The sequence below is a fragment of the Hyalella azteca genome, unplaced genomic scaffold (genome assembly GCF_000764305.2).
Source record: "Hyalella azteca isolate HAZT.00-mixed unplaced genomic scaffold, Hazt_2.0.2 contig2483, whole genome shotgun sequence".
Taxonomy (NCBI): Eukaryota; Metazoa; Arthropoda; class Malacostraca; order Amphipoda; family Hyalellidae; genus Hyalella; species Hyalella azteca.
In genome coordinates this window covers 690,165-704,074 of record NW_025932756.1, presented here as the reverse complement: position 1 = coordinate 704,074, position 13,910 = coordinate 690,165, and the positions used below count along the sequence as shown (strand labels likewise).

General features: G+C 37.8%; 1 protein-coding gene across 2 annotated transcripts in view; it reads right to left on the bottom strand.

Annotated features, from left to right (window-relative positions):
* Window positions 1-13,910, bottom strand: part of LOC108671269 — a 53,863-nt gene that overhangs the window by 20,797 nt on the left and 19,156 nt on the right. Inside the window, exon 1 of one of the 2 annotated variants that reach the window (XM_018158766.1) lies at window positions 12,697-12,937. The exons of the other annotated variant lie outside the window; for it this stretch is intronic. The gene's annotated coding sequence lies outside the window, so the exon portion shown is untranslated. Of the gene's footprint in view, window positions 1-12,696; window positions 12,938-13,910 lie in introns of those variants that run through there. 2 annotated transcript variants of the gene reach the window in all.

The window sequence follows — 13,910 nt, the reverse complement described above, 5'->3', positions numbered from 1 at the left end:
ATTGCTTCGGCAAATTTCAAGAGTTTAATCAGGAATTAATTTGAAGAGTTTAATATCACTGCCATGCCGGATGAAAGAGCAAGGTTTAAGTCACGGGAAAGACGATGTGTGCCACATGATGGACGATGCCACGAGGAGACAGGGCACAAGGCGAGTGTCTCGTCGCGCTCTCATGTAAGATGGATGGGCGCAAAACTCGAGCCGTTCTACGTGCTAAATTTGCTCGGTCAAACCTTGCAGAAATGTTACATGAATGTTAAAGATGAAATGAAAATATTCATAACAAACGACGTGAACAAATGTGAGAGCGTGTAATAAGAAAGAGGCAACAGCTATAAAAAGGTGAAAATAAACGAAAGGATAGAAGCATCCAACTAACGTTATTATCCAAAATTATTGATCGATTGAATATTACTTGAGCTCTATTAACTATTTTAGTAAAGTACACATTTTTCCTTATTATTGGATTGATTTTAAAGGCACAATGATTTCTATCGGTTCAAAGGAGTTTTTCAGTAGAAATTATATCATTCACCAACTATTGAACGTCTTAAAATTGACTTAGAACTTAAAATTAACAACAATTAAATTCAGAATTTGCTTCAAGAAAAAAGGCTACGAATGAATTGAAAAATTGAACAAAAAAATATGACTGTGATAGAGCGTACATATGATACCTCCGCATAGAAAAATACGTGTGGCCTCCTAAAATATGGCGTTATCCATGCTATTCCAAACTTAGAAAGTAATTTCAAAAGGGTTAAAAGGTTTACACAAACAAACGTACCAACAAACTCGTGAAATATATAAATATTTCACTCCGCTGCAGGTGCAGATTGTGTGGGAGCATGAAACAACTCGAAAGAATGCATGCGATTTAAAACGCTGAAACGAGTCATATGAATGTTATTATAGTATGATAATAAATGCAACTGCTACAAAATATACGAGTCGCTAACAATTCGTAAAGGGCATTTTAGCACGTAAACAAAACACGTACGCGTGAAAAATATCAAAAATTCCTCGAGGCGATTCAAGTGTCAAACAATGCAGTTTTATCGTCAACTTATCAGGTCTTGGAATCTGGTAACGAGCCGCGTGAGTCGCTGGAATGGCAAATAACTCGCTTGGTTCCGAGTAGCTTTTCCCACCACGCGATGCCAAGTCGCCCTTTATATTGAAACCCATTGCAGGATTATATCAGTACCCACGTCATAATCAACAGCTGGCCGTCTCGTATTCACCTTCAATTTATAAATAAAAAGACGATGCAGAATCCTGCTGGCTTGTCTCACGTCTCTTATCGCGCGGTCATAAACGCAACGATGACCGCAACCTGGCAATACAACACATGTGGGCGAAAGTAGCAAACTCAACAACATATCAGAGACAGCCATTCCTTAAGTTCAAACTCCTATCATCCAATATTTAAGAAATGCTATTAACCGAAAAAGAAGAAAAAATAAGTCTATATGAGCGGTCGAAACTTATTAACAAAATGTAAATTATTCGCTACATTAATTACAGCGCATATAAATGCAGCAGGTCAAGAGCAGAGGCTCATGATAGAACTTGACTCGCGATAATTAAAGAATTACGGATTAGAATCGATGTTTGCCAATGTTCTCGAGGTAATTTTTGGACAAATTATTTTCGGTGCTTTGACTCGACGGTAAAGATGTTCAGTGAACGTGTTAAGTAGGCAATTTGCCGTTTTTAAACAGGCTCATGTATAGCATATGCAAAGCTAATGGAAGCGTAACATCAACAAAATCTCAAGTCAGACACTATATCGCAACAACCTACAATGAATAAATGGTGGCGATGAAAACCAGAATGTATTCCATTTCCATGATTATGAAGTGCGTCGATAAAACCGAGATGATATCGAACCAGAAGCATGTACTCGCAGCCTGATCGCATTGGAAGCTGACGAAGATAAAGTTCTGAACATATAATGCAGGTGCGGATAAACACGGAACGCAATGATCGCAAACCAAAAAGCGAAGATAATAGAACAACGCGACACGATCGCATTGAAAGCCAGGAAGCGCATCGGCAAAACTCCATCTGAAAGCGACACGACACCGATGGAATGATGTCGTTCAGAAGAGCAGCCAAGCGAATCTTCCGACCAGCAACTATAAGATCGGTAAGCTGCTTCAGATGGTCGTTGTCTGGGCGATGAGAGTTGCATAGTGAAATGACAGACAGAGCTTTTGTATTTTTTGTGGCATGAGCTTATATAGGCTTGGTCCTTGAATAATCAAATTTGTTTCTACATTGATGCATGTCATGCGAGGTGAGTGACAATTCTCTAAAATTGTAAAGGAAAGTTTGGTGCGGATGCACGTACACTCTCCTACAATTACTTGTGTGTAATTTAAGCTTAAGAAAATACAAAGCCTTCATACCTAATAAACTGAAAAATATAAGAATGCCGTCTGCTCCCAGCAAATCTCGATCGTAAAATACTATTTTGCCGTAAAACATTGCATGGATTCTAAACAAAATTAATCGAAAAGCGCGAACGAAGGCATTGGGAAAGTGGGATAGAAAAAGTTGCCATAGGCAAGGACCAGGGTCGAAAGATGATGACTTGCAGAAGATCCATCACGTGCAAGTGAAAATCAGCGAGGACTCGAGCGCGCATCCATGACTCGCAAAAGCAAAGCAGGCAACATGCAGGGTCATTTATGAGGTCAACTTTCAGCTTGAGGAATTACCACGAGAATTTGAGACAATGAGCCTTCTGATATGCAATACATTTCGGTGATTGAACCAATATAGTTCAGAAGATGCGCCGAAAACCTTAGAAATAATCGTGATAGCTGCGCGATGACGGTTAACTAACTATAAGATAGGGTGACGCTTAATTATATAGCACGAACATCAGATTCTGATGCAATTAAACGTAATAATCCTTTGTAATAATCCTTTGGCAAATCTGGCAAAAATTTTACTTACACTGATAAAGAACTTGCTGCAATATATTCACGATCACTGGGCAATATATGAAAGTCGTTTCAAGTTTAACTTCATGTCAAGTCCACGAAAGTTTATATATGAAGGGCTTAGTGAGGCTTATTGACAGCACATACACCATCGCAGCTGGAAATGCATGTGCACCATCACGCAGCAATGCAATGGTTCCAAGAGAAACCACGCATGCGATCAGAGGTCACGAGTCTCTACCAAACAAAGACTTTTGAAGAGGTGCGCCTTAAGCATGACCGAATGAACCATCAACTACAACAGACAGATAACATATTCATCGTAATTTACTTGAGAAATCTTTCTGGGATAAGTTTTTTCGAGGCACACTTCCCGTGGCATACAATATTTACCGACTTCGAGTTATCTGGTATGTTTGAGAGCTGTAGAAATGAACAAATACTATTTGAAGACTATCACTGATGTAGCAACAAGCTCGTGCGTTAGGCAATTATTAAGCGCTTACTGGTTACATTTTTTTTATAAACCGCCGTAATGACCAATGTTAAGAACCGCAACGCCAAAAAGCCCTCTTGAAGAATGGGTTCATGATGAATTATGAAGCGATTTTTGCCTGAATTTTGTTATTTTCAACAGCAAGGACAGATTCTGCACCATAACACGCTATCTGCACAATAGTTCATGGATGACATTTATCTTAGTCAGCCGAATGAGCAAAATTTCTCAACCCTTTCATACGCAAAAAAAAGAAAAATTTACATCTGAAACATGAGGTCTTGAACCTTATTCTGACCTTTCACAGCTTTAAGCACCGTACAATTTTCACTAGCTTTGCACAGACCGATTAGACTTGCCAAAAAAATCTTCGACAAAAATTACGAAAGAAGACAAGAGGTCAAAAGTCGCGCCGGCGAGATAAGTATTACCGAAGGCAGCGCCATCATAAAAGGCCGCTCACAATTAAAGTTCAGTCCTCACATGGGGAGCGGCTCGATTAAAAAATTCCACTAGCCTTAACCTCATAATCAGATTTGGTAACAGAACAATTCTTGCCAAAAATCTCATTAATGCTGTTAAAGCCTGTTTTAGCCATAGAAAGTTTGCAAACCTATAGAACGGATACAGTTAAGCAAGATGTTTTAGGTTGATTTTTGGTTTTGATTTTGGTTGACTTTTTTTCAAGCAAACCCAATGTAGAACTCATCTTCATATATATATTTTTTCTTTTTTAAATCGTGTATCATTAATTTGACAATAAATGAAACCAACCTATATGAGTTTAGAATTTATAATATCTCGTCTATCATATGGGCCAAATGCAAAAACCATCAGTTTTTTTCTAGTATACGGTATATAAGCTAATATTAAAGGCAGATGTGACGCAGCTTCAAACCTGTCTTTTCTCAATTTCGCGCTCCATAAAGCGATTTAAAAAAGGTGCTAGAGTACTCAATAAGCTCACAAAGGTACGGGATTGTATTGGGAATAGGTTGTTCCCTCGGTTTTAATACCAGTTATCTTTCAGATGCATGAAACTAAACCTGTCTCGAAAAAATAAAAGCGAACTTCCAGCAATCTTACATGAAGAAATTATGTTAGAAACAATATTTTTTGTTAGATACAAACTACGAACTTTGAATTAAAAACTTGACCACAAAAAAAATATTCAAATGGGATCAATAACAGGGGACGACTGATAAAAAATATTAACTGGGTTCAATAACAGGGCCAGACTGATAAAAAAAAACAATATCGATTACGTTCAATAGGTCCCAACAGACAAAAAATTTCAATTGTGTTCAACAACATCGCTCAAATGACAAAAAACAATATCAAGTAGGTTCAGTAATAGGGCCCGACTGATAAAAAAATTATCAAGTGGGGGTAAATAACAGTGATAAAATGATAGAAAAATTACTAACGGAATCTACTGAATGATAAATGAATACGAAGCGAGTATCCTAAACAGCTTTCCTTTGCAGCAGATCCTGTTTCATTCGATTGCAGGTATGGCGCATATGGAACTTTCTCTGGTGAAATATCAGTGCAACATCGCTTTGCCCTTTGCGGTACTTCGACTCTGAGCTTATAAAAGATGCCTATGTTATCAAAACAAGCCATGAAAAAGTTCCACAGCCTGGACACGACCTGTAATTGAAGAAAATCAACAGGCATAAATGCATGTTTTTGTACGACGCGTTATTTAACTTAAAATCAGCACAAATGACGGGCTGAAATCGAGTTCTTCCAGCACCTCATCATCGAATCGTAAAATGTTGTACAAGGTGATGAGAAATGATTTCGACTCTTAAGAGAGTTAAGAAACAAGTGAAATTTTCCAAATTTCTCTTCATACAGATCAATTCCTTGGAGGCCTTCATAAGAAAACGGCACATCGAGCATGAAATCTTGCATCCAACGCACGATAGCATCGTAGTCCAACATAATTGCATGCCAGCAAACAAGAAAAAGATTATATGCGGAATAATGGTTAGAGTAATGGACCAACCAACGCAACAAAACCTTACTGCCTATCGAGGTATAGAGATTAGCATCACCGATAAACTCATCAGTAATAGAATGAAAAATTGTTGAGTACCAAAACCGAATTATAAAGCATGCAGCTAAATAACCCTCGATATCATGAAAGCGATATGATTACCTTACGGTGAAGGTGATTTCTGAGTTCTTAATAAAACATTGAGCCTAGAAATGTCGAAGATAAAATATTCTTTTCATTTATTATAACATATATTTCCATTAGATAGAAAGTAGAGGTGAACTTATCACAGAACTGGACAGGGGTGGGGACATCGGCGCAATAAGTAAGCCACACTCTCTTTTCATTCATACTAATACAGTGGATACTCCATAATTGAATAAAAACCCACCAAAGGTAGCATGCTATCACACGAGGGCATTGCAGCTGCCTCAACACGCAATAAGAACGGGCACACTCATGGAATTCTATTCCCCCGAGTATACCTGTTGAGGATAAGGCACCAGCATTGCAGCGACTTTCCACACTCTTATCAAAGGCGTACAAGTTATCGTCTCTGCAGGCCTCGGGATGAGAGCAAACGAGCGCACCATAAACATTGTAGACACAGAACGCATGAATATTTCTTCGCTTATCGTCTCACATACATTGACATATCGTAGAGACGGCGTATAGATCTTGGGTATCACTGGGTAATATATACTTCGCAGTTAAATATAAGGTGCACGGAAACTCAAATAGGTCAAGATCGAATAGGAAAAATAAGTATTAAAATCACTTGTTTGCTTGAATCGCAAGTTAACCAGGAATTTAAAAGCAAAGAAAATACCACAAAAATTCACAATATCTTTATAAGAGAAAACGTTTCGGAGTCCAGCTCCATCGTCAGTTCAAAACACAAAATTCTGTTCAGAAAAAGTTCAGTCCTAGAAACACAAATAAATCAATTAGTAAAGTAAAATGCACTGTAAGGTTTTGAAAAAGTTCAGAAAAAGTTCAGTCCTAGAAACACAAATAAATCAATTAGTAAAGTAAAATGCTCTAAAAATAAATAGATAAGACATGAAAATAATGCTAGTAAACGTAAACGGCCTATCTATTTACTATTTCAAGAGGAAAGGAGCTAAAAGCGGCATTCAGACTAGGCTTCTGTTTGAATATATACAGGGATTCTAAAATTCGTAGATCACTAACACCGGATGCGGAAGCTAGAATTTTTAAATCGCTATCAGATACAGAGGTGTTGCACTGCTCGGCATGAACACGTACAGCAGAATGAGGTGGATGTGAAAGTAGGTTCCCTGTTCTATAACTCCTGCCCTTATGCTCAGCCAGCCTAGTATAGAAATTGCGTGCCGTCATACCGACGTACGCTGATGCGCACTGCGCACAACTATATCTGTAAACTAGTGACGATCGCATAAGAACAGGTCGGGCATCCTTATACCTGGAAAAAGAGCCGATTCTAAAATTGTTAACCAGCAACACATGAAGATTTACATCCGGAAGATATTTGGCAAACCAGAAAATTAGGGACCATCACAACCGCAGCATCCCTCTCAAAAACACACACACATACAACAAACAAATACAAACCGTACAACTAAACAAAATAATATCATAAACAACATATACCAAATACATCAATCACTTTAGCGCAATCTTTTCTCTCCACAAATACACCAATTCACTCACTTCAAACAACCCCATCACACACTCTCCATCATTCACATAATACAATATATTCGCACACTCCCATGTCTTATCACTTATCAAAATATTCAATCTAGAATAGCCATCAATACAATCGCAACACTCGAATCTTCATCACTCATCAGTCACGCCAATATATCTCAAGAACAATGGCTCGCGTTTCCCAATACTAAACTCTATAATATTTAACCAGGAATTTAAAAGCAAAGAAAATACCACAAAAATTCACAATATCTTTATAAGAGAAAACGTTTCGGAGTCCAGCTCCATCGTCAGTTCAGAACACAAAATGAACAGAATTATGACGAACAGAATTTTGTGTTCTGAACTGACGATGGAGCTGGACTCCGAAACGTTTTCTCTTATAAAGATATGGTGAATTTTTGTGGTATTTTCTTTGCTTTTAAATTCTAGGAAAAATAAAATTTCGACATTAGAACGATAAATAATTAGATGAATTTAGTAGACGACATGGTTATCGAGTAATGTAGAGAAAATTGCATTAAATGCCACAAAAGGAGAAAAAGCGACTCTGAATTTTCAATGAGTAAATTTTGTGCATTGAAGTCAACTTACAAGCTTTGAAGTAGTCAAGTAGTACTTGGGAAAAAACACACAATTTTGTTGTCTGCGCAGGTATCCATAATATTAGTGACATTTAGTGATAATTTAAGTGAGCAGTTTAAAACTCCGTTATGTTCCGTAGCGTAAATAAAAAGGGTATGAATAAATTGAAGTAGATAAAGAAGCGCACATGTCATTAAATATATTTTGCACGTCCTACTAAAATTTTACCGTGAAATTTAACCAGAGTTCAAGCAAAAATTATTCATCAACTTCAACACGGTGGGCGTTGATTGCCACGTCGCATAACGAAGTATGCATATAAATTAATGAACACCACCCAGGGAGCAAGGACAACAATATGCAGGAAGTATCACTGAAGTATTCAGCAAAATCCTCAGTAACAATCTCTTGAGCTGGCTCTTGTATAGGTATAAAGGCGCAAACGTTATCACTGTCAATCGCGTAGCCTCGCGCGCAGCAGGCATCGCCGCCATGCAAATCAAGGATAGACTTGAGACGAGCATTTATACTGCAGCAGCGAGGGCTGGCTTTCTCCGGCACATTGCCAGGCTTTACGGCGTCCCATGCTAGGGGCTTGGCCTCTCTATGGAGCGCTAAATCCTTGCGTCTGCATGTGACCCCAGACCATTAGACGGCACCCAGAAAACTGTCTACGCTGGGTGACGTGCGTGGGGTGCCAGCATCTGGCACTGTGTGGTGGCCCTTCATAAAGAGGCAGACGTGAGTGCCGACCTCAAACATCATGTACAAGAATAATAATAACCGAGAATTTGATAAAGAAATATGTAGTTCATTGTAAATTTAATCTTAAATGATGCAGGAAAATACATATTAGAAAATTTGTTAAGATGTTAGAACAATGATTGAATGAGAACAAGATTCGACTGTTGAACAGTAAAAACAAAAAATCAAGTGTGAACAAAGAATTTAAAAGTTAATTTGAAAAGCAATAGCCCAACATAAAAAGCACTGAGTCTAAATAAAAAGATTTTCTTGTAAGCGGTAAAATGGGTCAAAACTGCGTTCAATTCGCTATTTGCGGAGTAAAAATCTACCAAATTTGTGCAAATAAAATTAACACGGATTATCAGAGTTTCTTCTTCAGTCACAGTTTTATACAACGTGTTTACATATGTATTGAACGTCGTATTCGATATCTCAAATGATTCATCTTATTCGAAGCACTAGCAACGAACACAGAAGGACGCGCGCAGCACCACCGCGACATGAATGAGCCTAATGAGAAGAGACCGTTCAGCTGTTGCGTCAGCCAAGACCCAAGAGGGCTGGCTGTGCAGCCTTTAAAGGGTCCATACGAGTAGTGAAGGGTCACAGATAACTTGAACTTAACAATAGAATGCAAGGGCTTTGCGGGGGATAAATAAGAGGATGCGAGTTATTTCGAACTACAGGTACGTGAAATTTTATTTTAACATAACGACCGGAGATAATATTGATAAATATTTTTGTTTTTGCGTTTATTAAGTATATAAAGGCCATAAGATGAACAGGACTGCTCACAATTCAAGAATTTATTTAGATTATTAATTTTAGAATTTATTCGCCCAATTGTTAATTTTCCGCGTTTTAAAATTCAATAAATACTCTAGTTCTGCAAGGGCGATCCTCCAAGAAACTAGGTTGATACAAATCTGAAATCCCGTGGCTTATGGGAAGTCCGAAAATCCTTTTTAATCACTAAATTCAACTCGAACTGCGTAATGCCAAACTGAAACGGCAATTTCCACTAACCAAAACAATTTTTTAATCTGAAAATCCTTTATAAACGCTAAATTTGACTCGAAATGAGTAATGCCAAATTTGAATAGTAATTTCCACTAACCACTTTGACAATTAGCTCCCAAAAAAAAAACACCAGTAGACTGACAGGTGCGCTGAGAGGTCGTTGAACTCGAGGACTACCTCACTAGAGTTACGTTGAGGTGCAAGAATAGTGGCAAGACTGGTCACTGAAGGGGTTTATTCCTATTTCGGTAGGGGATATTGAATGTTGAGCATTTTAAATCTATAGATAAGTGGGGAGGCAACTTACGACGTAGTTGCGTGTCTCAAGTGAGTACATTCTTTGAATGATACAACTCCCTTGGAACTTCTAAAGATATTCTTACAGCTTTAGGAATTTTATAACGCAGTCCAAAGATACGCAGCTGCAATCTCAACAAGCTAATTTAGCTGCGCCGTCCGGGAGCTGAAATTGTAGAAATTGCAGCCCGACGATATTTTAGCAACAAAGTTTAGTGTAACACTGAGGTTAAGATGTTGATAACTCTAAAAATAACCAAAAACCTTATAATTTTGGCTTCCGACTCCGGTTCTTGAGATTTGAGGATTTTGAAGCTCTTGGATGGTAAGCTTGATAAATTCTTTATTAAGACCGCTAGGTGATAATCTTTCGTTCAAATTTCGTTGCCTTTTTATTATGCTTGTATTTTTAAGGAACTTATAATAAGTTATTGATGATGCTAAGGCTAATGTTTGAAACTTTTTCAATGAAAATATCGGGCGTACTTTGGGGCGTACGCCCGATATTTTCATTGTAATTGTAGTATCGGGCGTATTACAATTTACATTTCTCCGTAACTTGCGATTTATGCACTCAAATTTTTTAATTTAAAAAATTGCACACAGAAAAAATTCCAGTAATTTTCCAGCCGGTAAAGGGCAACAACACCAATCGCGACACAAAAACTATATTTTTAATTTTGTTGGCTATACGTCATAGATTTATAAGAGAACCTATCACCATTAACTTTTCAAATTCATACATTCAATAGCAGGCATGATACTCGTCACGATTTCCTTAGCAGTCAAGATTGTGGTAGCTCTTTTTAAATGAATAATTCCTTGGTAAGATGTGCCAGAGATCATGACCGCCCAGAAACTCTCAAGTTATAAAAAATAAAATCAAGGGTAGGGATGAGTTCTAAAGATTAAACCAATTTCGAAATATCTTCTTGACCAGTTACTTAACTGACAACCGATGAAGCAATGAATAAATAGTGTTTCATGAATGCCTCTGCCAGTAACACATTTTGTTTAGAATACCCAGCGTTCAGGATTGTCGTAAGCGCAGATCACTATCACTGCAGCGTTGCGGTCTCCTTGATTATTCAGATCAAACCGAAGCAACTTTTTGGCTACGGGAAAGATTACAGTTGCGTAACCAAGCTTAAATATCATTAGACGAGAATCATCATCATTAGACTCTTATGGTGATTAGACTTCATTAGACTCAACATCATTAGACTCTTATAATTTTTCAAAATTTACCACTAGTCCTTAATCCTTTCTTCGCAGCTCTTCACTTAACCTAGTTCAATTGGAATGGAGTCGTTGAACTTACAAAATGCCTGGCAGAAAACGATTTCACAAGAACAATGCTCACTAACTTCAAAGCTTATTTCTTTCAGCATTATGGATAACACTTGCAAGGAAATGAGTGAGCCTATGAGTAAATAACTGGTATTTGTTGACGTTAGTATCGAGTAACGCCGTCAAGTTCAAACCGCGGTCTTCCCAGGCCCTCCTCACACAATGGAATGAATTAGGAAGTTGTGAGCTTCTATACTTAGAGGCACTCAAAATATAATGGAGCACTCGGTGCTGAGGTACGAGAACCCGACACCTGCATACAGCGCACAATCCAACATAAATAATAAACGAGTCAATTTTAATATCAAAAACTGGAATTTGATACAGTAGAGGAAAATAAGTGAGTCATCAGTTATAACAGATTTAAAAATCGATTATATGTTAGCTTTGTACCAGAAACATTAAACAAAATCAACATAAATAAATCGTCAGCTTTCATATTTTTCTAAAAAATTATTAATTTTTTATTTCTTTCAGCATTAAAAATTATTACTTTTTTATTAACTCAACAGTTTTTACATGTAAATAAATGAATATTATAATTCCCATTCAGAAAGTAACCCGCCACTTCGAAAACAAAGTCTTGCAAAAATGCGCGAGTACCAAAAATTTGCTAGATAAGATCGCCGAAAGACTGCCGTCTTTCTGCTAACACTCAATGAAAGTCATATCTGTGCCAATAAGACTGAACCTGGATAGCGCTGTTCATTTTCAAATATTGTGACTGATGCAACACCACAACATTTATACTAATGAATGATCATGTATTACATGATATTAGGTAGGGAGCACCGTGTCGCTAATTAAGGTATGGCATATCATACAGTACATGATAGTAGGTAAGAGCGCTAGATCACAAGATATGCAAATCATAGCGTAATAAAATTTTGTAGCAAATTAAGGTACGGAATTCACATCGAAGCTCGGCTAAATCGTATAACACTTTGTAAACTGATTATGTATTATCAGCCTTGAACGAAAAAATAAGGTAGAACAGCTGTCCACAAGGATAAAAAGTTGTTCGGCTAAGCGTAGAGGCCGGCAACTGCGATCAGCGGTCGCTAAAAATTCCGGCATCGGACTGACGGACAGTCTCACGTACGCATTAGCAGACGATTAATTAGGGAATTGGCTTGAAATTCTCTTAGATCAAACGAACTTAAATTTTATTTCCATCTTCTAAAATGTTAAATTTACACTCCAAACAAAAACATTGAAAATATTTATAAGAGAAATAGAATATGCGCTCATGTTTGTGAACTCATGGTAACAAACGTCAGTGGATCTTGGGAAACTTGCACATAAAAATGAGGCTCATTATCATGTTTACCGAAATGAATAAATATATATATAAGTGCAACAAATATGACAACACAACTGGTCCATATAAAAGTAAGAACACCTAAGAAAATATATCTCGAACAGTGAAAAAAATCTCATAGTGGAATTATGATACAACTACAATTACATGTGATCACAAGTGGCAAATTAGCATGACATGAGCGAAAGGATAGTCGACAACTCGTGAGTGACATACAAGGACTCACCACGCAGAACCCTTGACTAAGGATTGCATCTTGAGCCTTTCCTTCTTCCAGCATGGTCACTAATCAACAGACATACTTTCATGCGCAACACGGAGAAGTCCCTACCTACAACACGGCAACTTCATAAACACGAGAACTTCAGTATATGGGGACAAAATAATTTTCCATTTAGCTAGGAAGCTGCGCTCGTGAGCAGCAGAGAAGTTTATACTACAACGAGCACTCACGCAGACACACCTACTCCTCGCAACGCCAGGAAAGCACTGGCGCCAAGCGTATACATTATACATACATGATACAGCTAGTAGAGCAACCAACCGCCAAACTGCAGTGGAAGCGCGCAAACCAATGAGGACGGATAGCTAAGCAGCTGCAGCCGACGCGTAGGCAAATGATGCAAGCTATTCAGCGCTCCATTGATGAAGCCTCACGACGCCCCAAGTCGGGGTGAATAGCAAGAACTAGCGATGCATTTTAGTAAACTATGAGAGTAATTAATAGCTTACAAAGTGTAGTTCCAGTCAATTTGAAAAAGCAGTAGAGATTACGCCGAGTACTGAATGAAAAAAAAATGAAGATCGGGCCAAATAAGACAAGATTGCGGTGGCGCGAAACGTAGAACAAAACAGTAACTATAGGAAGATGGTTGATTTTGTCAATTCAAGAAAAGAGATTTCCTCACGAGTTTGTTTAGTGGGTTGATCTAAAAATCACAGTCACCCGCAATAATAGAAGTCAATTTTTTAGGGAACCATTGAAACGCTCTCCAGCACATCGCGTACCAATGGATAACTAGCAAGCTACCTGCAGGCTTCGGATCACTGGAATAGATTCCATGAAGAGTGGATGTACCATTTAGCTTTACAAAAGTAAATACTCTACGCTACACCTTTTTGAAACAATCGTTCAACGAATCGTTTAGGATGAGATTAACGTACATGTTCAGGTAAAACAAACTACTTCATTAGGAGCAACAAATAGACAGTAGCAGTCGAATAGCTATTTCACTTTAATGATAAGAATTAAATAGCATTTTAATTGAGAAATAAAGCTGCGCGTGCACGCTGTAGCAAACAATTAAAGTTACACGCTCAGCAATTATTTTTCTTCGTGTTCTAGACACGGTACTTTTTCAAGAAAGTTATTACAGCAAAAAAATGCACTTCAAAGGGCCCGTTCGAACACATAAAATACTGAAAGTTCCTGGCATCTGG